This window comes from Muntiacus reevesi, chromosome 20 (assembly GCF_963930625.1).
Source record: "Muntiacus reevesi chromosome 20, mMunRee1.1, whole genome shotgun sequence".
NCBI lineage: Eukaryota > Metazoa > Chordata > Mammalia > Artiodactyla > Cervidae > Muntiacus > Muntiacus reevesi.
The window spans coordinates 29,571,032-29,595,709 of NC_089268.1; the positions used below are offsets into that span (position 1 = coordinate 29,571,032).

The 24,678-nt window shown below is 44.1% G+C and overlaps 1 protein-coding gene and 1 pseudogene across 7 annotated transcripts in view; both read right to left on the bottom strand.

Moving 5' to 3' along the window:
• The window catches only part of LOC136151408 (BOLA class I histocompatibility antigen, alpha chain BL3-7), a 154,218-nt gene that overhangs the window by 94,020 nt on the left and 35,520 nt on the right, over positions 1-24,678 (bottom strand). The gene's annotated exons all lie outside the window — the stretch shown is intronic.
• On the bottom strand, positions 8,396-11,666 carry LOC136151410 (BOLA class I histocompatibility antigen, alpha chain BL3-7-like; annotated as a pseudogene).

The window sequence follows — 24,678 nt, forward strand, 5'->3', positions numbered from 1 at the left end:
ATGAATAACTTTTCCCCCAAATAAACAGTGTAGTGAGAAGCATAGAGCTTTTTACTTATTTTCTTGTCTCTTTCACTAAAAGACCACTGGATTTTCAGAAATCACTGCAGATGCTGATTGCAGCAATGAAATTAAAAGACGCTTGCTCCTTGGAAGGAAAGTTATGACCTACCTAGATAGCATATTAAAAAGCAGAGACATTACTTTGCCAACAACGGTCTATCTAGTCAAGGCTATGGTTTTTCCAGTGGTCATGTATGGATGTGAGAGTTGGGCTATAAAGAAAGCTGAGTGTCGAAGAATTGATGCTTTTGAACTGTGGTGTTGGAGAAGACTCTTGAGAGTCCCTTGGACTGCAAGGAGATCCAACTAGTCCATCCTAAAGGAGATCAGTCCTGGGTGTTCATTGGAAGGACTGATGTTGAAGCTGAAACTCCAATACTTTGACCACCTGATGCGAAGAGTTGACTCATTGGAAAAGACCCTGATGCTGGGAAAGATTGAGGGCAGGAGGAGAAGGGGACGACAGAGGATGCGATGGTTGGATGGCATCATCAACTCAATGGACATGGGTTTGGGTGGACTCTGGGAGTTGGAGATGGACAGAGAGGCCTGGCATGCTGTGGTTCATGGGGTTACAAAGAGTCAGACACAACTGAGCGACTGAACTGAACTGAACTATGAAAGTGAAAAAGCCCCCATATATGTAGGAATAGTATTTTTTAATAATCTTTTCACATAATTGTAGATGTTCATCTTGGATACAAAACTAAAACTGTACAAATTGCAGTTTCTCAAAGGTTTTTTCCACAATGGACGTGAAACAATATCATTGACTGTTTTCTATTCTATTACAGTAAAATCCATCAGCCTATTTCGCACATGGAGCATCTCTTTACTAATATAAGATTTTTACAAAGTAATACACTGTTTCACTAAATTATACAGATCTTTCTTTGTCATTCATTCTTTCAAGTAACAGTTGTGTTCCACAAAAAAGGATAGTTCAGCTCACATAGAGTTTTCCTTGGGCTGTAGGACTTTGAAATGCAGTAGAAGTGCTTGGTGTGTACTTTCCATGTCATCACAGAAGATACTTTTAAAATGTGTATTTAAGAGTGATGATTAGGAAACATAAGCATTTTTATTTATTTCATTTATTTTATTTTTTTATTTTTAAAAATATATTTTATTCAAGGATATTTGATTTATAATGTTAATTTCTGCTGTACAGCAAAGTGATTCCTTATACATGTGTATATATATTCTTTTTCACATTTTTTCCACTTCGGTTTATTAAGGACAGGTAAGAATTTTTAATGTGTCATTCTGGATGTTTTAAAGCGAACCTGATTATTAGTTTTCTTTTTTCTGCAAGAAAGTTTTGGTGAAAATAATTACTAGTGCAGTTTGCTACCATAGTCTCCATTACTGCTAAGTTATACATTAAAGCAAATGTCCACATAGTGAGAAGTCAAATAATATCTGAGTGATGCTCTGAAAATAGTTTTCACCTCAGGGATCTCATGAAAGGGTCTCAAGTGACATCAACGGTTCCACAGGCCACACTCTGAGAACTGCTGTTCTGAATGAACCAGGGCGTCTCCCATCTGATCCCTGCCTTTGCCTCCTCTTCATTTTGGAAAATGCTTTTTCCTGAGCTGGACTCTTTGTCTCCCCAAACTTAACTGAGGGCCCTGCCCCTGGTCTCCTTTAGGAGAGAAATCACCCCCTAGAAAGTGATGCCAAAGATGTCCTCAGTCTGGGAAGAGAGGGGGGGGACAGCTGCTTTCCCTTTGGAACTGGGAACAGTTTGTACCTGAAGGTGCCAGACACACTCATAACCTAGTTTGACTTTGTTACAAACCAGCCTAATATTTCGGAGAAGGCAACGGCAACCCACTCCAGTACTCTTGCCTGGAAAATCCCATGGACGGAGGAGCCTGGTAGGCTGCAGTCCATGGGGTCGCAAAGACACGACTGAGCGACTTCACTTTCACTTTTTACTTTCATGCATTGGAGAAGGAAATGGCAACCCACTTGTGTTCTTGCTTGGAGAATCCCACAGACAGCAGAGCCTGGTGGGCTGCCGCCACCTATTTCCAAAGACCTTGACGCCCCTATTCCCAAAGAATTGGGCCTCCCATTTCTTAAGGGGAGAATGTTAGGTAGTAAGAATAGGGAAAAGGAGTCCAAAATGGCGGTGGCTAAAAGACCTGGAAGGGAAAAACCCGCGAAAATAGAACAAAGGAAGGTCCGAGGACCGGAGTGAGAACCTCAGGTAAAACCAACAACACTCCTGGCTGGCCCAATTTACATAGGACAGGCCCAGGGAAAGAGAAATATATAAAAAGAGGAACCAAAGCTCTTCTCCCTTGCTCTCTCCTGCGCGATGGGGCACTCTTCTCTTCACGTCTTTGTATCGACGTGCCCTCACACCTCAAAGATGGATTTTCCTGCTATTATCTAAATAAAATAGAGCTGTAACACTGATTTATTTAAGAGCTATAACACGGTCCGTTCGAGACCTGAGAGCTATAACACGGTCTGTCCAAGACCCGAGAGCTGTGACCCGCTGAGGGGGCTTTAATGTCCGTCACTCCAAATTTTTGTTGTGACGAGACAAAGAACCGAGGAGCATACACTCACCGGAAAATACTTTATCTCATCTGTGAGCCAGTGCTGGTTTGTGAAATGTTTGCTATCAGCTCACAGTAAGAAACAAACAGACATTGAAAGTGAGTGTAAGCAAGTAAACTTCTACCTTATCTTGACCCAGACTGGAATTGGAATTGCCAAGAAAAAGATGAGCGTTTTTATCTATGACTGGATCTGCTAAGACTGCTGGATTATTAGTTCTCCATGGGCCAGAGATTATAATTTGGTGTCCAAACTAGTATTTTTAAAAGACGTTTGTGTGGTTCACATCTAAATTGATCAATTTTATAGATACTTTCCCCAGCAAAATGCATATACAGAGAAATACAAAAGTTAACATGTAATAAAGTAAAAGTTGCTAGGTGTGTCTGACTCTTTGCAACCCCATGGACCCCATGGAAGCCCATGGACTTCTCCAGGCCAGAATCCTGGGGTGGGTAGCCTTTTCCTTCTCCAGGGTATCTTCCCAACCCAGGGATCGAACATGTAGTAAGATGTCAGTATATATGTATGCATCCCATGAGGACTTATAGGTCTTGTCTTAAGCCTGGAAAGAGACAACAGCAGGGAGAAGACATTTTAAGTAATCATTTCATCATTCAGAAGTGTACTCTGATTATCTGAGAGTATAAACTGGAGTAGACAGAGCTGGACCTCATAACAGAACATCACAGAAGAAGCTGAAAGATGTCATTTATTAGTTACTTACTCATTCATCCAACCAGGCTGATTACAAGGTAACAGATTAAGTTCTGATCTAGATCACTGCTCCAAAAATTGAAACTTGTCTTTCTTTCCCCTCCTTCACCCTCCTTCTCCAACCCCAGATTCTGTAACCTCTTTCAAGTTAGGGCTTCCCACATCATTCAGTCGGTAAAGAATCTACTGCAATGCAGGAGACCTGGGTTTGATTTCTGGGTTGGGAACATCCCCTGAAGAAGGAAATGGCAACCCATTCCAGTACTCTTGCCTGGAGAATCCCATGGAACGAAGAGCCTGGGATGCTATTGTCAGTGGAGTTGCAAGAGTCGGACATGACTTCGTAGACTAAACCACCACCACCACACTTGACAATCTTGGTAGTAGACAGAGACCACCTTCCTCCATAAGACAGAAAACCTTACTTCCAAACATTCCTGCAGGTTGAAAGAGCCTGAGGCTCCACCAGGCAGGTGACCACATGCTGGACTCTGAGTCAGGACATGGTGACACAGAGGCTGGAGCTGGGCTGAATGCTTTGGCACACATGGTGGAGGTGGCAGTGTGTTGTCCAGGTGTCAGGAGCAGCAGAGACAACAGGTCTAGCTGCAGGGTCCATTGTCCAGCATCAGGGCTGACAGTGCTGTGAACAGTGGTGTCTGTGCCCACCTTCAGGGCAGGGGTTCTTATGTGGGACCTGACCTGGGTGGAATTGTTGATTCTGTTCCCGACTGTGTAGCCTCAGGGTTGTTCTGAGGCTTCTTCTGAAATAAAACGAGCCACGAGTCTGCCTCACTCTTTTCCATTTAGAACAACTTGAAATCCTTTTTTTCCCACACAAAACTATGTAAGAATACCACGTAGGGAAAATCTCAGAGAGCGAGGATTCAGAGACTTTTCCTTCTGCTTTACTATGACTGATATACAATACTGAGTCAGTTTATGGTATACAGTTGTTGATTTGATATATTTCTGTACTGCAAAATAATCACCACCATAGATTTGTCTGACAACTGCACCATGTCATGTAATTACCTCTTCTGTGTGTGTGTGGAGAAAATTTAGATCTTAGCAACTCAGAGACCTTATGCTGAGTTGATAATCACTTCCTGAGTTTTCCACCTGGTGATAGCACACGGTAGAAGCAACATGTAACGCCCACCAAATGTTTTGTCTCTTTCCTCTCAGGAAAAATATTTAACTGTGTATTTAACTCTTCCCCACCTGGATCATTCTCTGATCACTGACGTCAGTGGATCCCAGTCTGCCTGAACCTCAGCACTGCTTGTAGAGATTGTTACACAATACTCAGGACTCTTCCCAGACCCACATCTCAGGATGTTGGGCATGGAGTCCGGGAATTCCTATGAACGAGCCCTATGGGTGAGGCTGGTGCACAGCCATGTGGGCATCCTGGTCTATGTTCTTGCAACTACATGTGAGATCTGAAGATCAACACCAACCAGTTTATAAGTCTGTTTCAGACAGTCTATCTCTAAGAGGAGTGCAGGTGAGTCCTGTGCACACAGAAGATCGGGACCTCATTCCATGTGCCGTCTAGACGCGGTGTCAGAACCGTCCTGTCTGCTCAGGTGTGTGGTCTGATCAGCTCCCATAGTGTCAGGGGTCCAGGGTTCAGTCCTCGTCTGTCCCCTTCTGTAGCCAATTCTCCCCTCATCTGTGACATCATCTTCTCAAGGCTTTAAACATCATTTATATGGTGTTGCCTATTTCATCAACAATCTCAGATATGCAGATAATACCATTCTAATGGCAGAAGTGAAGAGGAACTAAATAGCCTCCTGATGAGGGTGAAGGAGGAGAGTGAAGGAGCTGGCTGAAAACTAAATATTAAAAAAGCCAAGATCATGGCATCTGGCACCATTACTTCATGGCAAATAGAAGAGGAAAATGCAGAAATAGTGATATATTTCCTCTTCTTGGGCTCTAAAATCACTGCAGATGGTGAGTGTAGCCATGAAATCAGAAGATGATTTCTTCTGGGAAGGAAAGCTATGACAATCCTAGACAGTGTGTTGAAAAGTAGAGACATGATTCTACCAACAAAGGTCCCTAGAGTCAAGGCTGTGGTCTTCCCAGTGGTCATGTATGGTTGTGAGAGCTGGACCATAAAAGAAGGCAGAGTGCCAAAGAATTGATGCCTTCAAAGTGTGGTGCTGGAGAACACACTTGAGAGTCCCTTGGACAGCAAGGGGTTCAAACAGATCAATCTTAAAGGAAATCAACCCTGAATACTCATTGGAAGGACCAATGCTGAAGCTGAAGCCCCAGTATTTTGGTCATCTGATGTGAACAGTTGACTCATTGGAAAAGTCCCTGATGCTAGAGAAGATTGAGGGCAGAAGATGAAGACGGTGTTACAGGATGACATGACAAGATGGCATCACTGATGCAATTGACATAAACTTGGGCAGACTTTGGGAGATGGGTGAGGGACAGGGAGGCCTGGAGTGCTGCAGTCCATGAGATCACAAAAGGTTGGACACGACTGGGTGACGGACAAACAACAAACTCTTCCATCTCTTGACATTTCTCCAGTCAAGTCATCTCACATAAACCCCAGACTAGTAAACCCAACTCAGTTGCCACTTTCCTAAACTGGATGTTGATGGTGATACCTCCTCAAATATGCCCCTTCCAGAGTCCCCTCATTTCCACAGTGAGCGCCCCACATGCCTAGTTGCAAATCTCAAATTTTGTGGTCCTCCTTCATTCTTTCATGATTCAGATTTAATCCACTAGGAAATGCTGTAAAATGCATTTTCAGAATATATCAAGAATTCACTCACTCACCATTATCTTCCCTCCTCACACCCCAGACAAGCACCAGCATCCCCACCCTGGACCCTGTGCTGTTTCCTACAGTTTCCTCTACGCCTCCCTCACCCTTCGCTTCCTGACTCTGCACAGCAGCCTGACTGACGCTTCTAGAGAGCAGTCACACCAGGTCCTCCTCTGTTCAAACCATCTTATAACTTCATATCTTACTGAGATAAAATCAACCCCCTTCTAACATCCTGGAGGCACACAGGATCTGGCCCATCATTGGATCTCATCTCAACTTCTGGCTCATCCAGCCACACCTGCCTCCTGACTCTCCCTCGAACACAGACACTCTCCTGCCCTCGTGCATTTGCACTGGAGGCTCCACTGCCTGGAGAGATCCTCCCCCAGACATCCTCGTGGACATTCCCTCATGTCCTTCACATCTTTACTCAAAGGTCACTTTCCCAATGAGGCCCACTGTCCACCCTAGTAACACAGCCACCTTTCCTGTCCTCACACACTTATATGCTGGGTCAAAGTCCTCAGAGCACTTACCAACCTCTAAGGGAAACACTTCCCTTCTTACTAGTCTCCTGGTACACACTCTGCCCCTTCCCCCTAGAACACACTGCACATGGCTGAAAAGGTTTGTTTGTGGTTCATTGAGGGTGTCATATCTCTGTCACACAACAAATATCAGTTGAATGAATGGTCAGTGTAAAGCACTTCCCTATTCTAAATACAGTGTCTTTATTGATGTGACCTCAGGCCACGTGCTGTCCTGTGGCAGTTACAGCACAACATCCATTCGCACTGACCTCAGTGCTGCCTGTATTTTACTTACAAAGGCTGATCTCCCTTCCCTCCCACAGCAGTCAGCCTGCACACCACACACAAGGCTCTTTATCTCTTCAGAAATGAAGATCCTTCACTTCCTGCTCCTATATTCAACCTGCTGTGATTTCATTAGACTCTGTTTTCTAAATACATGAGTTGAGATGGGAGCCAACAGTAGCCTTAGAAGATGTAAGGGCAGAAGAGGGGGCAGATTGCAGAGAAGAGAGAAATCCAGCAAGGATTAAGTCAAGATATGAAACTATTGGGTCCTTCCTCTTTGCAAGTTCCAGCATGTGGTTCCTTTAAAAAGATGGAGAAAAGCTGGAAAGAGGAATCCATCAAAATCTCTAAAAGGAGTGCAAGAGCTGGACAACTCTGAAATTTCTCTCTTGGAACCACTGAGTATCCTGTGTGCATGGACCCCGTGGACTTGTGGGGAAAATGACAGGTAAAGTGACCCCTGCTGCTGTCAGAGATGGGGTCCTCCAGAGAAGAATGAGATCAGGACTCCACATGAAAAAGAACAGTCATTACACCAACAACAAGAATAGCAATAACTAAATAAGCAAAATATAAATGCATTAAAAAAAAGAAAGAAAGAAAGGAGCTAAGGATTAGACCAAGGCCTGAGCCTAGGCTAACCAATTAAGAAATCCACCCTGTCCGTAGTCCTGGAGTTGCAATAAGGTCGAGGTGACTTCTGAGTCCATGATCACAGATCATGGACTGTCACAGTAGGACAAGCATTTACTGAAGGGACAAGGACAAAGGAATGGAGAAGAGGGCCCAGACCAGGAGTGACCATTGTCAAAGCCCACTAGGCACTGATCACTGACTGGACACAGGCCCTGTCCACAACAGCTCCTCACAGCGTCCTCCTGTCCCTCCTGCAGCTGACTCAGTACAAAAGCATGTGGATGGATCTGGAAGGTTCTCAGTGTTTCAATTTATTTCCTCTTTCAAACTTTAGGAATCCTCACCTTTATTATCTGATCCCCTTTCATGGCACCAGTTAGAAAAAACAAATTCATATATAAAGATTTTATTTTCAGTAAGGAAATAAGACATCATTACTCAGTGCATGTGAACCAAACACAGGGATGGAGACTGTCCAGCTCAGTCTGCTGGAACAGGACAGTGGATGAGGGAGAAGAACACACATCGGGGTGGGGATGGGGTGCGGTGGGCAGTCTCCCCACTTCCTCATGTTATGCTAATAGGAGCATAGACACATTCAGACGCAGCTGCAGAAAGAGGGTCCTGGGATTTGACGTCACAAAGTGGGACCGAGCATCACTCAGTCCCCACAAGTCGGCTGTCTCACACTGTGAGAGAAAAGAATCAGGACCCAGTTCAGGTTAGTCATGTAAGCACTCACATTCTCCACAGCTCCCCACATGCTCACATGTCCCACTCAAAGATCACTGCCACCCAATGTGTCCCCTCTGCCCCAATCCCCCTTCCGTCTAGACCCTCCAGGGTCTCACCTGTAGGAACCGTGAGAGACACATCAGAGCCCTGGGCACTGTCACTGCCTGGAGGAGAACAAAACCAGGACGTGGTCAGAACCCACAGGAGAGAAACTAGAGAAGGAACTTTGAGGAGGGTGAGCCCCCCAGGGCCTCCTGTCGGCACCCTCACAAGGGGCTCATGAATCACCCCCTCCATACTTACTTGCAGCCTGGGTGTAAATTCGACCTTTTTCACCTGTGAGAAGAAAATATCACATGAGAGGCCAAGGGGAAGGCTGAGTCATGAGATCCTAGAGCAACCCCTAGTCCTGAACACCAGAGAACTTTCTGGAACTGTGGTCAAAACTCATGATAGGATCAGGAACACAGAGAAGGGAGCTGTGTAAGAACTGGGCCACCTATCCTCCTGGAGGTCTGCCCTCAGCAAGGACCTCCATTTGACCTTCAAGTGCTGGAAACCTGGTCCCTAACTGGAATTAGAAAGGTGAAAAATTTCTCTTTCATTTTCACACATGCTTTAGAGAAGAAAAATATTAGCATCAGCTCCATACTCCACGAATGTTTGGAGCATACTTTCCAGTAACCAGGCAGGTAAACGTCTACCTGGGCTTGAAACCCCCAGTGAGACAAGAAAACTCAGATCCTCCCTCCCTTCCCTACCTGAGTGCTTCTTCCACCAGATCACAGCTCCAACCACCACAACCACCACGAGGAGAACCAGGCCAACAATGATGCCCACGGTGAGGAAGGAGGTCTGAGGAGGTTCTGTGGAGGAAAGGGAAGGGGCCCTGTCCTCAGCTTGAGTCCTGATATTGCTGAACTGTATCCAAAAGGGCTCCTGCTTTATCTGAGAGGAAGCTCCAACCCCACGGCCTCCTTACCCCATCTCAGGGTGAGGGGCTCCTGAAGCCCCTCGTGCTGCACACGGCACGTGTATCTCTGCTCCTCTCCAGAAGGCACCACCAGGGCCACCCACTTCTGGAAGGTCTTGTCCCCTGAAGGCCTGGTCTCCACAAGCTCCATGTCCTGGGTCTGGTCCTCCCCGTCATGCTGCCAGGTCAGTGAGATCTCCTCAGGGTAGAAGCCCAGGGCCCAGCACCTCAGGGTGACCTCACGGTCAGAGATGGGGTGACGGGTCACATGTGCCTTTGGAGGGTCTGAGGAAGAATCAGAAAATTTACAGTTTGTGTTACCTCCATGGGTCACTGAAGTAGCATCATGTGACCATCCTGAGAAAGGACAGAACACTGATTTTTTCCCCAGCTTTACTGAGGTATACTTAACAAAAACTGTACATATTTAAAGTGTACTACATGTTGCTTTGATATATATCTACACTGTGAAGGTAATTAATGTATCCATCAACTTACCTTATGTGTGTGTCTGTTTGACAGGGATGATGACAATGATTAAGATCAATTTTAAAGTACACAATACAGGATTATTATTAACTATAGTCACCAGGCTGTACATCAGATCCCCAGATGTAGTATGAACTTTTTTACCCTCTGAGCTATGGGACATTCAAGACCATGGTGTTGAAAAAAGCAGCACAAGAACTAAGTAAAAGCCTCAAATCAGAGATCAGGGAGGATCTATATTAGTCCTTGGAAATTTCTAGAATGAGAGACTAGGATAGGAGCTCTACAAATGTGAGGGGGAGAATACAGACTGGTGGAGGCTGAATGACTCAGAAAAGCTGGAATCAGGCATCATTAGATGCTCTGAGGGTGAGAACAGGCCTTGAGAGAGAAAGTCATGGATCACAAGCTGGTGGCCAGGGTCAAAGGGCACCGCTGACCAGCTATTTCAGGGATGATTTGTTTCCTGCTTCTTCCTCAAAGACAGTGGATTCCTTAATTGTCCTTCAGAGCAGTAGGGCCGCTGGTGACTATCGTGTACAGAATATGAAAACCTGGGTGGATTTCCTCCTTCTCCTTACAAGAACCTGGGGCGCTGTTCCCACAGGGACCCCATTTTCCTCTCCTCGTGGGAAGCCAGCTCCAGCCCGAGGGGAGATCAGGGGGCCCCGCGCCCCTCGTACCTGCGCGCAGCAGCGTGTCCTTCCCGTGCTCCAGGTATCTGCGGAGCCAGTCCACGCACGTGCTCTCCAGGTAGTTTCTGTCGTGATCCGCCTGACCGCCTTGCTCAAACTTGCGCTTGGTGATCTGAGCCGCCGTGTCCGCCGCGGTCCAGGAGCGCAGGTCCTCGTTCAGGGCGATGTAATCTCTGCCGTCGTAGGCGTACTGCAAGTACCCGCGGAGGAGGCGCCCGTCCGGCCCCACGTCGCAGCCGTACGTCTCCTGGACCGTGTGAGACCCTGACCCGCCCTGACCACCTGCGGTGATTAAACCCAAACTGAAAATGAAACCGGGTCAAGTCCCTCCGGCTCCTCCCGGGTCGGGGTGCCGGGCATGTTCCGCAGTGTTGGGGTGACCCTCGGACCCGCAGACCTGGGGCGACTCCGCCGGGGCGTGGAGGTGGGGGCCGTGACCTGGACCCGGGCCCGCGTCGCTCACCGGCCCCGCTCTGGTTGTAGTAGCCGCGCAGGGTGTTCAGGCCCTCTCGGAGAGTCTGTGCGGAGTCCTTGGCTTTCTGCGTCTCCCGATCCCAATACTCGGGCCCCTCCTGCTCCACCCACGGCGCCCGCGGCTCCATCCTCGGATTAGGGGCGTCGCTGTCGAACCGCACGAACTGCGTGTCGTCCACGTAGCCGACGGCGATGAAGCGGGGCTCCCCGAGGCCGGGCCGGGACACAGCGGTGTAGAAATACCTCAGGGAGTGGGGGCCTGGGGGCGGGAAGGGGTGAGACCCGGTCCGACCCTCTTCACGGCGCGGGTCCCGGGTCCGAGGTGATGGGGCCGGGAGAGAGGAGGGGGCGGACGGCCAGTGAGATAGAAGAGGTCGAAAACGGCTGGATCTTCGAAAGGGGTAGAAAGGAGGGGTCGGGGAGCAAGGGAGGGACAGGCCGGGACCCGGGAAGGGGCGGGTCTGGGCAGGGGCGTCGGGGTCGCTCCGTCCCCGGGTTACTGCCCCCCAGACTCCCGGGCGGTCCCCTCGCCACACCCCGCAGAGGACGTTCCCTCCCGACCCCGCACTCACCAGCCTGGGTCTCGGTCAGGACCAGGATCCCCGAAAGGAGCAGGAGAAGGGTTCCCGGTCCCATTGTTAGGGGAAGCACACTGACTGAAACCGCTCACCCTGGCCAGGCACCATAGTAACCATTTGCATGAGTTGTTTTATGGCAGGAGATCCTGATAAGGAATATGGAACTAATAAGCCACCACCAGCCGGAAGAGTTCGGGAAAGATCGAAAGGAGACACTACCTGTCCGTCCACTTCCCAGAATCCCTCTTGCTAGCATCCACCTTGGCTGAGCGATGCGTGCGCCACCAGGAAAGACTCTGAATTAGAATGATTGGCCAAAGACTACCCGGAAATGAATCCCATCACCATAAAACCCAAGACTGCGAGCCACGCGGCAGAGCAGTTCTCCTGGGTTCCCTTACCCTCCTGCTCTCCACCCGGGTGCCCTTTCCCAATAAAATCTCTTGCTTTGTCAGCATGTGTCTCCTCGGACAATTCATTTCCGAGTGTTAGACAAGAGCCCAGTTTCGGGCCCTGGAAGGCGTCCCTCTTCCTGCAACAAATGGCGACCACGAAGGGACATCTTCTTCGCTGAGACTGACATCCTGACCACTCGGGGTACTCAGGCGCCAGCTTGCCTGCCAATGGACCAGACCCAGCGGCCGCGACTGGGACCCTTTTGTCCCTGGTCTCCTCCTGACGTGGACAACTGGCCAGAGTGCCCTGATCTGTAAGGAACAAGAGATTTTATTGACCTCCCTCCCCTTCCCTCTCTCTTTCCTCTCCTTAGCCCTTCCTATCCTTCCCGTTTTTCTAGTCCCCCGGTCCTGGACGCAGGAATCTGGTCGAAGGGCCTCAGCCTGAGCTGTGGATTGGAGACTGATCACCTCCTCTTGGCAGAGAACTCGAATTCTGGTCTTGTTTCTGGTAGGGCCGAGTTCCAGTCCTCCCTTCTCTGGAAGCCCAGGGAAAAGCCCCGTAACGCCTGGGTGTCTGCAGGTGGCAGGAGACGTCTGTAAGGCCACCCCTTTTGCCCCCCTTTCCCGCCTCCTCCTCCTTCTTTCAACCTGGCTTCCTTTCCTCCTTTCGAAATCTTTGAAGACATCTGAAGTTCTGTGTCTCTATAGAAGGTTTTCTGAGAGACTGCATTCTTGTATTTAAGGGAGTGTCTGATGAGGACTGCCAGGTTTATATGTGTGTGTTTTAACTCTGTTCTGTGTTGTGATTTGTGACGGCCATTTTGCTTTGTCTGGCCACCATTTAGACCTGCCGCCATTTTGTTAAAACTTGATTTTCTTTCCCTGTGCCTTGAGACCAGGGTTCTCAGGAACACTTATGTAGACCATCTCTAACACCTGAGACTGAGAGAAAAAGGAAAAAAGCCTTTTAAAATGTTATTTAAATTTTATATTGTAATATCTAATTCATGACCAAACTTCGAAAATGAAGCTAGATCTTGCAGTGTGTCTGTCTAAATATGTCTTGGTATGTTTTTGTCTCTGGGTAATATTTTTTAGGTTAATTTGTAAATGAGCTCTATTTAATTGGCTTAAAAAAGGTAAGCGCTTACAAATCAAATAATTCTAAATTAAACAATAAATTCCAGGTTCAGGTGAACTGGGAAATATTCAGTATTAAATATCTGATATTAATGTTTGTTTGTTGACCTATCTAATATAGACATGTCTTAGAGTAATTAACATCAAGAAGAAGATTAAACCTAGGTTTAATATAAGTTATATATTATGTCTGTTACAAGTTTGTCAACAAGGAAATTACCTCGAGTGAAGAAACTTCTAAAAAATGTAAATGAGATATGAGTTTGTATTCTTTAAGAATATCTGTCTACAATAGTCTCCCCAGATTGGCGTAACTTGAATTTCTAAGGGTTGTGCTAAACCAAGTATTGGAAGTCTATTAAATAATTAGGTCATTTCCAAATGAAATAAGATTTTGAAACATTTACTACTAAACACTGATTTCCTTTTACAGAAAAACTAAAGAGATTTGGGACCATAAATGAATAATGTTTGATGCCATCTTAAAATGTTTTAAGAAAGCAAGGGTTTTAGAATTTATCACTGGTATTTATGCTCACCAATCTATAAAATGCTAATATAAAAATTAGCTCTTGGTTGCTAAAGGAAAGCAGGAAGTGTGCTTTCAGTAAAAAGTATTTCAGAAAAAAGTATTAAAAAGAGTTATGCATAATCAGGATTTTCTAAAATTGGATTACAATTAGTTAGATAAGTAGATTTTGTTAGGAATGACATGGGTGTAAGAAAAGTGCTTAGAGCCAATTAGGTCCAAGATGGCGGAGCTGAGTTTCACTAGACCTTGAGCCTTGGTATTTACGCCCACTGTGACATATCAACAAGCTAAATGATATAGCCATCAACATTGACTAAATCTGACCAAATGTTATAAACGCTTTTAATTGATCTTTTCGATAAAAATTCCTAAATCGAATTCTTTTAAAGTTCCTTTGACCTCTAGCTAACTTTGGGGTGCTTCAGAGGGCCCCTGAAACATCCCAAAGAGAGATATTAAACTGTGTTTATTTGGTTGGTTAAATTACATAAAAAAGATTATCAAATGAACAAAAAATCTGCTCATGTTATAATGTATAGTAAAATTACTAATACAGATATCCTAGAAATTATATGGAGTTCTTAACATTTTGAAATGTCTTGGTGTTCTAATGAGAAACCTGATGACTTCACAAAAGTTAACAAAGGACTAAATGAACCAGCGAATATGCTTATAATTTTTATGGTTTCTATCTGAAAAATTACAGGTTTAAATCTTGTGTTTTCCGGGAGTAAGGAAAACATTCCTCTCAAACTAATTATGAAAATAATTTGGTAAAATTATACATTAGGAACAAAACAATTATATTTTCTCTCTATCTGACTCCTCCAGAAATTTGAAACTCTTTAAGTTTCCAGTAAGTTTATCAAATGAGCTAAAAATGTTATCTCACTAACAGGTACAAAAATCTCAAGGAATTTTTGAGACCTTAAAAAGAGAAGAGTTCACCTAGATTTGTTATTCAAAATCTGTGATAAGCCTTTGGTGTGAGTTTCCCAGCCCTGTTTTATATTAAAAGTTCAGTCTGAGATTCTATAGGTGTTTCAGCAAAATAAAAAGTCTATAATCAATTATGGTTATATAAATCATCAGACCAAAATTAGTGAGAACAGACCTATTTTGCAAACAAAATAGCCTTAATTTGGTTATATTTGATAAAAATGAGGGTAACTTTGGGAAAAAAGATATTTCAAAAAATGTTAAATCCCAGTTTGTTCATGGAGGTCTGCATGTAGTAAGACTCATTTCTTAGATAGTTCTTTGCTGTTATGTGATATTAATGCAAAATTTAATTAAATTCTTAAAGAACACCCTAAGTTTGTTTCTGAAGCTTACCTCAATAATCTATCTTTGGATGAAGATTAGATGCCTCATGACCTGCAACTAGGACTGGAAAAAGACATAATTTAAGGGACTGTCTCCAACCTGGATGGAAGGACTTTTTATCAGGTACTCTTAACTAGCTCTTGCACAATGAAACTAAAAAAAATTAACTCTTAGATTAATTCCCACTTCCAAAGGCCCCTACACTGGATTGGTCTATAGAGAAGACAGCTGACCTGATCTCACCTTAAAATGATGCTCAAACAAGAGAAACTACAGTACACCAGGATGAGACGACAACGACATCAGAGGTAGACAGCTTGTCCAAGATGCTGGACCTGATTCATATGATCATTTATAATGTTTTCTTGACTTCTTAGACCTTTGCATATAAATCAAATGCTTTTCTATCATAGGCCTGATCCTATGCTAGTTTTAAAAATCAATCCAATTGGTGGGTTTGTGGCCAATTACCTGTATCTATTTCTGGGTTACCTTGGTAAATTTCTCTACTACAAGACTCTAACTGGTTGGCCCTGAGGAAATTTACTTAAAAAAAGAAAATTATAGTCATATTCAGGTCACTGTGATACTACCAGACGAGATCCCCTCACTGGGCCAATTAATAATGCCTACTCTGACTCTGGCCATAAATTTGAGCCTTTTTCTATTCCTCAAGCTCAATCAGAGCAACAAAAAAAGTTTTAGCAAAGGAGAAAAAAGTCTCCCACAATTATGAGATAGATTTATATAGATAACACTAAGCTATGGTAATTTAGGTTTAAAGTCTCCTCTGTGTTAAAAACAATTAAATCATACTAAGGATAATCAGTCTAGTAACACTAAAAAAACTGGGCTATGTGCCTTATAGATGGTGGTGCCAATGTATAATTTCCCTAAAAGATAAAGATTCGTACAAAGTAGACTAAGTCAGACGACCTGGGATATACTGGGCTACATCTAATGGAAGCTCTTAAGTCTTACTCGTGACTTTACTAATACTGCTGGCTATGTTCTTTGTTCACCTGTTTTACAAAATTGCTGTTTCTTACACTGCCAAATGTGTGACTGAGGCCTCTGATAAAATAATATATAGTTCCTTATGAAATCGATGATGATGACAGTGTAACTCTAGATATGAGAAAAAGCAACAAGAGGGAATGTTTTCCTGGACCAAGAGGCTAGTAAGACAGGTGGTCCAGAGAATTTTAGATACTGTTTTATGGCCTAATCCAGTAACAGCACATTGAGAAGCCGGTCGACAAAATCTTTGCCAAACCTGAGAATGGACATTCTCAGCACCATGGGATAAAATGGTCATGAAATGCCCCCCTCAAAGTCGTCGTCAAGTTTGTGAGCAAAAAGGGGCTTTGCCAACTGAAGATTGACACTTGCCATCTACATCTACAGTGATTATATCATGGCCATTGCAACTGCTGACTTTCAACGGCCCTGAAAGGAGTTCAGGGTAAAGATAAGGAATGAGGCGCTCCGTGCTCTGGGAAAAACTGGCAGAACAGGCCTTCAGATAGTTAGATCTTTTCAAGAGATTTTATGAGTCCCAATTCTTGCATCTTCTCATACCTAGAGAAACACTGACATCATTAATGGTGCCATCTGCTTTGGCTATTAAAAAAAAATTTTACAATTAAAAGTCAAAATAGAGTACTCAGCTATGGTTCAGACATCCTGGAAAATAACCAGGTGTTACTATGGGTATAATTTCAGATTAGACGTTGTATTGCTAAACACTTGAGTTTTCTGAGTCGTGTCAGGCTTAGATGCTACCATTCTCAAAAGTGTCTGCTGGAAGCTAGTAACTTCTATCTTATTTTTTATAAAACTAGGCAACTGGCCACCTGGCTACAAGTCTCCCTGAAGTGCCAGGTCCGGACTGGATTTCAGGCCTATTCTTCTAAAAGAAAGAGATTTACTTTGTCTATTAAAACTCCAGTTATCCCTTCTCCAGCTACTACTAACTGGGTATGTTACAACAAAATGGCAGACCAAGAGATTGAGATTTTAATCATACAAGACTCAGATCTAAGACTTAGAACTCAGGAATACTTCCAATTCAGTGTCTCTTCTCCAAGCTGAGGCGATCCTATGCCCCATTTTGACAAAAAGTTATCACAGTCATAGTTGCCCTGTTCCCTAAATAAAACTGAACAGGACTCTGCGGGGTGGCGACTCTGGAGTACAGATCTGCTGTACTGTAAAATATAGGCTTTATTCAGCCTCCTTGACCTTCCCTGAGTTCCAAAGGGTAGATTCAAACAATTGCCAATCAGAGAAGGAAAAAAATATAAAAACAGAGGGAAAACAATCAAATGGTGGTACAGCCTTGAGACGGGTCCTGGTTCCTACTCAAAAAAAAAAAAAAAAAAAAAATATGCATAGCAATGTCTTTTGAGTTCTTCTACAGAACTAGAGCCCCCACCCAGGTGAAAGATGGTAACTTCAGACTAAACATAAGATTCTTAGAACACAGCTCTGTTGCTTGACCACCAGCCAATCATCCCAGCGATGCCTCCTGTTTCTGGGGACCAGTGATGACCATCCTGTTAGGTCTCCTGTTTGGCCCCTGTCTATTTTACCTCTGAGAGGCGCTGACAGTTTCAAACTAAGTCGCTGTTATTACAAGAGTAAAAGCTGGTTTCAGATATAAAACACCCCAACTTAGATCAGGTATAGAGAGACTTCTGCTCTGCTAGGCAGGCCTACGCCCAGGCACAGCAGGAAGAAGTTACAGAAGAAAGAGACCTCCGCCCCAATTCCCAAGAAGCATCTTGAGTGTGAAGTCTCTCAGGGGGGAGTTGTTAGGGGAAGCACGCTGACTGAAACTGCCCACCCTGGCCAGGCACCATAGTAACCATTTGCATGAGTTGTTTTATGGCAGGAGATCCTGATAAGGAATATGGAACTAATAAGCCACCACCAGCCGGAAGAGTTCGGGAAAGATCGAAAGGAGACACTACCTGTCCGTCCACTTCCCAGAATCCCTCTTGCTAGCATCCACCTTGGCTGAGCGATGCGTGCGCCACCAGGAAAGACTCTGAATTAGAATGATTGGCCAAAGACTACCCGGAAATGAATCCCATCACCATAAAACCCAAGACTGCGAGCCACGCGGCAGAGCAGTTCTCCTGGGTTCCCTTACCCTCCTGCTCTCCACCCGGGTGCCCTTTCCCAATAAAATCTCTTGCTTTGTCAGCATGTGTCTCCTCGGACAATTCATTTCCGAGTGTTAGACAAGAGCCCAGTTTCGGGCCCTGGAAGGCGTCCCCCTTCCTGCAACACCATGATTGGCATCCTCTGGGTCTAGGAAGAAGCAGTCTGGGCGGGTTGGTGGAGACTTTATAACCAGGATCCGCGGAGACGCTGATTTGTTTTTCTAGAAACCGGGCACCCAGTGGCAGTGAGAACTGGAGCCGCATCACGAGTGTCCAGGCAGCAGGGCTAAACACAGGTTGTGAGAGAGAAAGTGAAACTGGAGGAGACGGGGAATCCCCAACTCGGAGCGTCCCAGCCCCTGACTCCGCCCTTGACCCTGAGATCCTGAGCGGCTTGCCCTCCAGGGACCTGGGACTTTGCCCTGATCCCTCCCCTCCTGCTAGGTAGAATGTTCAAGCTACCCGGTAATTACACCCATCTCATATGCTAGCAAAGTAATGCTTAAAATTCTCCAAACCAGGCTTCAACAGAACCTGAACCCTAAACGTGCAGATATTCAAGCTTACATTTAGAAAAGCTGGATTTAGAAAAGCCAGAGGAGCAAGAGATCAAAGTGCCAACATCCCCTGGATCATTGAAAAAGCAAGAGAGAAAACATCTGCTTCTGCTTTATGGACTATGCCAAAGCCTTTGTGTGGATCAAAACAAACAGTGGAAAATTTTTCAAGAGACGGGAATACCAGACCACCTGACCTACCTTCTTGAGAAAACTGTGTGCAGGTCAAGAAGCTACAGTTAGAACTGGACATGGAACACAGACTGGTTCCAAATTGGGAAAGAAGTACGTCAAGGCTATATATTATCACCCTGCTCATTTAACTTACATGCAAAGTACATCATGTGACATGCTGGGCTGGATGAAGCACAAGTTGGAATCAAGATTGCCAGGAGAAATATCAATAACCTCAGATATGCAGATGACAGCACCCTTATGGCAGAAAGCAAAGAGGAGCTAAAGAGCCTCTTGATGAAAGTGAAAGAGAAGAGTGAAAAAGTTGGCTTCAAGCTCAACACTCAGAAAACTAAGGTCATGGCATCTGGTCCCATCACTTCATGGCAAATAAATGGGGAAACAATGGAAATAGTGGCAGACTTTATTTTTTTGGGCTCCAAAATCATGCAGATGGTGACTGCAGCCATGATTTAAAAGATGCTTGCTACTTGGAAGAAAAGCTACAACCAATCTTGACAATATATTAAAAAGCAGAGACATTATTTTGCCAACAAAGGTCCATCTAGTCAAAGCTATATTTTTTCCAGTAGTCATGTATGGATGTGAGGGTTGGACTATAAAGAAAGCTGGGCACTGAGAATTGATGCTTTTGGACTGTGCTGTTGGAGAAGACTCTTGAGAGTCCCTTGGACTGCAAGGAGATAAACCAGGAAATCTGAAAGGAAATCAGTCCTGAATATCCATTGGAAGGACTGATGCTGAAGCTGAAACTCCAGTCTTTGGCCAGCTGATGTAAAGAACTGACTCATTGAAGAAGACCCCTATCCTGGGCAAGATTGAAGGCAGGAGGAGAACGGAATGACAGAGGATAAGATGGTTGGATGACATCATTGAGTCGATGGACGTGAGTCTGAGCAAGCTCCAGGAAATGGTGATGGACAGGGAAGCCTGGTGTGCTGCAGTCCATGGGGTCACAAAGAGTCGGACATGACTGAGCAACTGAACTGAACTGAACTCCCCTCCAAGAGCTGTTTGTCCCCCTGTCTCCCTGAGTCCTAGCTCTGGGGCTGTTTGAGATTTTGATTAAAATATCTACACAATCTTACAAATTAGTGAGGACCCCAAGGATAGTATTTATGACCACTTCAATGCATATTTTCCATACTACGAATAATACACTTTGCAGATTATTGTTTGTTTATTTAGAATAATATTAATAGAAAGAAAGTTTAGTCGCTTGGTCGTGTCCAACTCTTTGCGACCGCATGCACTGTAGCCTACCAGGCTCCTCTGTCCATGTGATTTTCCAGGCAAGAGTACTGGAATGTGTTGCCATTTCCTTTTCCAGAGGATCTTCCCAACCCAGGGATCAGATGTGGGTCTCCCACATTGTAGGCAGATGCTTTACCGTCTGAGCCACCAGGGAAGTCCTAAAGGCTGGTTATGATATTAATAACCCATGTGTTTAATATGAATAACTAGTTCCCAAAATAAACAGGGTAGTGAGAGGCATAGAGCTTTTTCCATTTTTTCCAAGTATCTTTCCTGTCTCTTTCACTAGAAGATCAGTGGATTTTCAGGTTTGCGTCTGCATTGAATCTGTTATTTTGATGGTAGTCTGTGAAAGTGAAAAAGCCCGCACATAAGTAGGAATAAACTTTTCAGATAATTGTGGATGTTCATCTTGGATACAAAAGTAAAACTATACAAATTGTAGTTTCTCAAAGGTTTTTTCAGCAGTGGACCTGAAACAATATCAATGACTATTTTCTATTCTGTTACATTAAAATCCATAAGCCTATTTTGCTCATTGAATATCTCTTGTACTAATAGAAGATTTTTACAAAGTAATACATTGTTTCTAAATTATACAGATCTTTCTGCTCATTCATTCTTTCAAGAACAGTTGTTTTCCATGAAAAAGAGGGTACTTCAGAGCACACAGAATTTTTTCTTGGGCCATAGCACTTTGAAGTTTAGTAGAAGTGCTCGGTATGTACTTTCCATCTCATCACAGAAGATGCTTTCAAAATGTGTATTTAAGAATGATGATTAGGAAACATAAGCATTTTTATTTATTTTATTTTTAAAAATTTATTTTCTTGAAGGATATTTGATTTCTAATGTTAATTTCTGCTGTACAGCAAAGTGATTCACTTATACATGTGTATATATATTTATATTCTTTTTCATATTTTTTCCATTTTGGTTTATTAAGGACAGATAAGAATTTTTAATGTGTCACTCTGGATGTTTTAAAGCAAACCTGATTATTGGTTTTCTTTTTTTCTACAAGAAAGCTTTGGTGAAAGTAGTTACTAGTGCAGTTTGCTACCATATTCTGTTATTGCTAAGTGATACATAAAAGCAAATGTCAACATAGTGAGAAGTCAAATAATATCCGAGTGATGCTATGAAAGTAGGTTTCACCTCAGGGATCTCATGAAAGGGTCTCAGTGACGTCAAGGGTTCCACAGGCTACACTCTGAGAACTGCTGTTCTGAATGAATCTGGGCGTCTCCCATCTGATCCCTGCCTTTGCCTCCTCTTCATTTTGGAACATGCTTTTTCCTGAGCTGGACTCCGTGCCTCCCCAATCTTAACTGAGGGCCCTGCCCCTGGGCTCCTCTAGGAGAGAACTCACCCCTAGAAAGTGATGCCAGAGATGTGCTCAGTCTGGGAAGGGAGGTGGGGGGACAGGTGTTTCCCTTTGGAATTGGGGACAGTTTGTACCTGAAGGCGCCAGACCCCTCATAACCTACTTTGACTTTGTTACACACCAGCTTAATATGTATTCATATTCCAGACAGAAATCTGACGTAGTGTCTAAGAAAAGTAATATTGGCCCTTTCATCTCACGTGGTCTAATGCACCTGACTTGAGGCCAACAAATCATGAAGAGCAGTCCATTCCAACAGAACATTCTGTGATGAAAGAATTGTTCTATGTCTGTGCTGTCCGGTCAGGTAGCCAGTAGCTACGTGAGGCTATTTACATCTTAAAGTGTCTGTTGTGCTGAGCACTTTTATTTATTTTAATTTAAATAGCAATATGTGGCTACTACCTAGCATATTGGTCAATGGATATCCAGAATGTTGTTAATTAATCTTCTGTCTCTTTCCCCTAAAAGATACTGTGTGACTCATTAATGCACATTAAAATAATCTTACTATTGAAGTCTTGGATTTGTCTATGCAGGTCTTAGATATAGCTTTAAATACAGCATGCTCTGAAATCTTCTTTAATGTCTATTTTAACAGATAGAATGTTCCAGCATTAGCCAAACCATGGTTTATCACCCTAAGGTCGTAAATGTACAAAACTGCCCATCACTAGATATAATCCTTGAGCTCTTGGTGTTTTCCTTAACTTGGTAAACATAAGGGCACACAGAAGTCCTCATTTAGCCCAAGAGGACGTATTTATTGAACACAACAGGTATCAATACTTTGTGGGACTTGTACATACTTGTAAAGTTGTGAAGCAGAAGATACAATGTTAGAATCCACCACGTTATTACTTTTAACTTACTGCTCCTGCTATATTTTCTGCCCAAATTCCATCAGTTCTGTTTCCCTTCAACCTTGGACCCCTCTCTCCTAGACAAAAATATACATAATTATTTTACACTTGTGGAATGAAGAGTTTTGTGAACCAAAGATTAAAATCATCACAGCATATAAATCTTTCCTATGTCAATCAGACACTCACAAGATACAAACATATATCCCTCTTCCAGTGGAGACACATAAAAATTTTTGGCAAACAGGTGACATGTCTCAATGTTCTTCAGCCAAAGGTCACCAGAAGCAAATCTGTGGGCAATCAAGTTGGATTTATACTGGATACAGTGAGGGAGATTACACAGCATCAGGGACGATAGTGTCCTTGTAAGGTATTAGAACACATACAGCCAGGAGTCCCCAAACTCTGAGCTTGGACCGGTACCTCCTATCATCAGTGCCAACATTAGATTAGAAATAAAGTATACAATAAATATACTGTGCTTGAAACATCCTGAAACTATTCCTCCCACCCCTGGTCCATGGAAAAATTGCCTTCCATGAAATCAGTTCCTGTTGCCAAAACGTTGAGGACCACTGATATACAGGATGTGGGCTTTGATTCTGAGAAGCATCTATGCAAGACTTGCCTACTCTAGACTGGGTGTTGTCGGGAAGTGGGGGCAATTCCAGGACTGGGCACCTCATGAGCCTCTGCTATAGGGAGGGCAGACTAGAGCGAGGACACAGCAGTGACTGGGAGGAGGCGGTGGTCTCTGGATCAGCTCAGGGGGAGGTTTGGTACATGGTGAGGGCACAGGGCTGCCTGGTGGGTCTGAGCTCAGACAGAATGCCGTCGTGTTCTGGTTTTGTCTCTCTGTGTCACACATTCAGATGTCCTTGTCTGATGCTGATCTGTGAGATGAATTATGTCCAACAGGAGAAGAACACAGATGGGTGGTGAGCTCCAGCCCAGCTAGAGGATCAGAATGTATGTCCTAGGGTATGAGCTGAAGGTGATCTGTCAAGTGTTTACAAATGTACGGGATTTTTAATCCCATGTAATTTTTGTAAGCATTACTTACCAGGACACGAGAGAACTGAAAAGATCTCAAGCATATACAAAAATAAATAATTCGTGTCTTTCCCCTCACTCCCCATTCACTCAAGTCCTCTACTCAGAAACAAATGCAGTTAGAAATTTCTCATTTTTCTTTCCAGAAAAATATACTGTTCATTAATGAATACTGTTATATCAGTAAAAGAGCTCAGGCCACAGCCTGGGAGAAATTATTACAAATTCACATATCTGATAAAGTGAAAGAAAAAAAGTGAAGTCGCTCAGAAGTGTCTGACTCTTTGCGACCCCATGGACTGTAGCCTACCAGGCTCTTCTGTCCATGAGATTTTTCCAGGCAGGAGTACTGGAGTTGGTTGCCATTTCCTTCCCAGGGGATCTTCCCAACCCAGGGATGGAACCTGGGTCTCCTGCATTGTAGACAGATGCTTTACCGTCTGAGCTACCAGGGAATGATGGCTCATCATGGAAATCTGATAAAGGACTTTGTTTTAGAATATACATAGAACTCTTCAACTCAACAAAATGAAAATAAGTATTTAAAAACAAAGTCTGAACAGACACCTCTTCTAGAAGACATAACAATGGAAATGTATATGAAAAGATGTTAAACATCTTATGTTGATAGGAAATGTAAATTACAAAGACAATAATGTGCATCACACCTGATGGAACATACACAATCCAAGAACTGGTGATGCCAAGGTTGGAGCAGCAGAAGGACATAGAGCAGCAGAAACCCTCACCCACTGGGGCAGGAATAAGAAGCAGTGCAGCCACGAGAAATGAGAGTCAGCAGTTTCTAACGAAGCTACACAGAAACTCTCCATCCTGTCTACTGATCAATGTAGTATTTCTCCAACTCATTTGAAAACAAAATATTTGCACAAACCTCTGCACACCAATGTGTATGTCAGAGTGCCCCGTACGTGTGGGCTGCACACAGTGATTTTCTTCTAAAGATCACAGGGTGGAAAGTGGGGAAGTAAAAATAGAAGTTCACAAAGAAACCTGGGAAATGTACCTTAGCCAGGTAATGAAGTGAACTTATTAGTGATATTCGGGTGGACAGTGTGACTGGAGAATGTCACTCATCTCCCATGGTGACTGGAGAATGTCACTCATCTCTGTGGTCCTCTTCCCCAAAACCCTTTGCCCCAGTACTGTCTCTGAGCAGTACTCCCCAAAACATCAAACTCATCAAAAACAAGAGAAGTCTGTGTGACTGTCACAGCC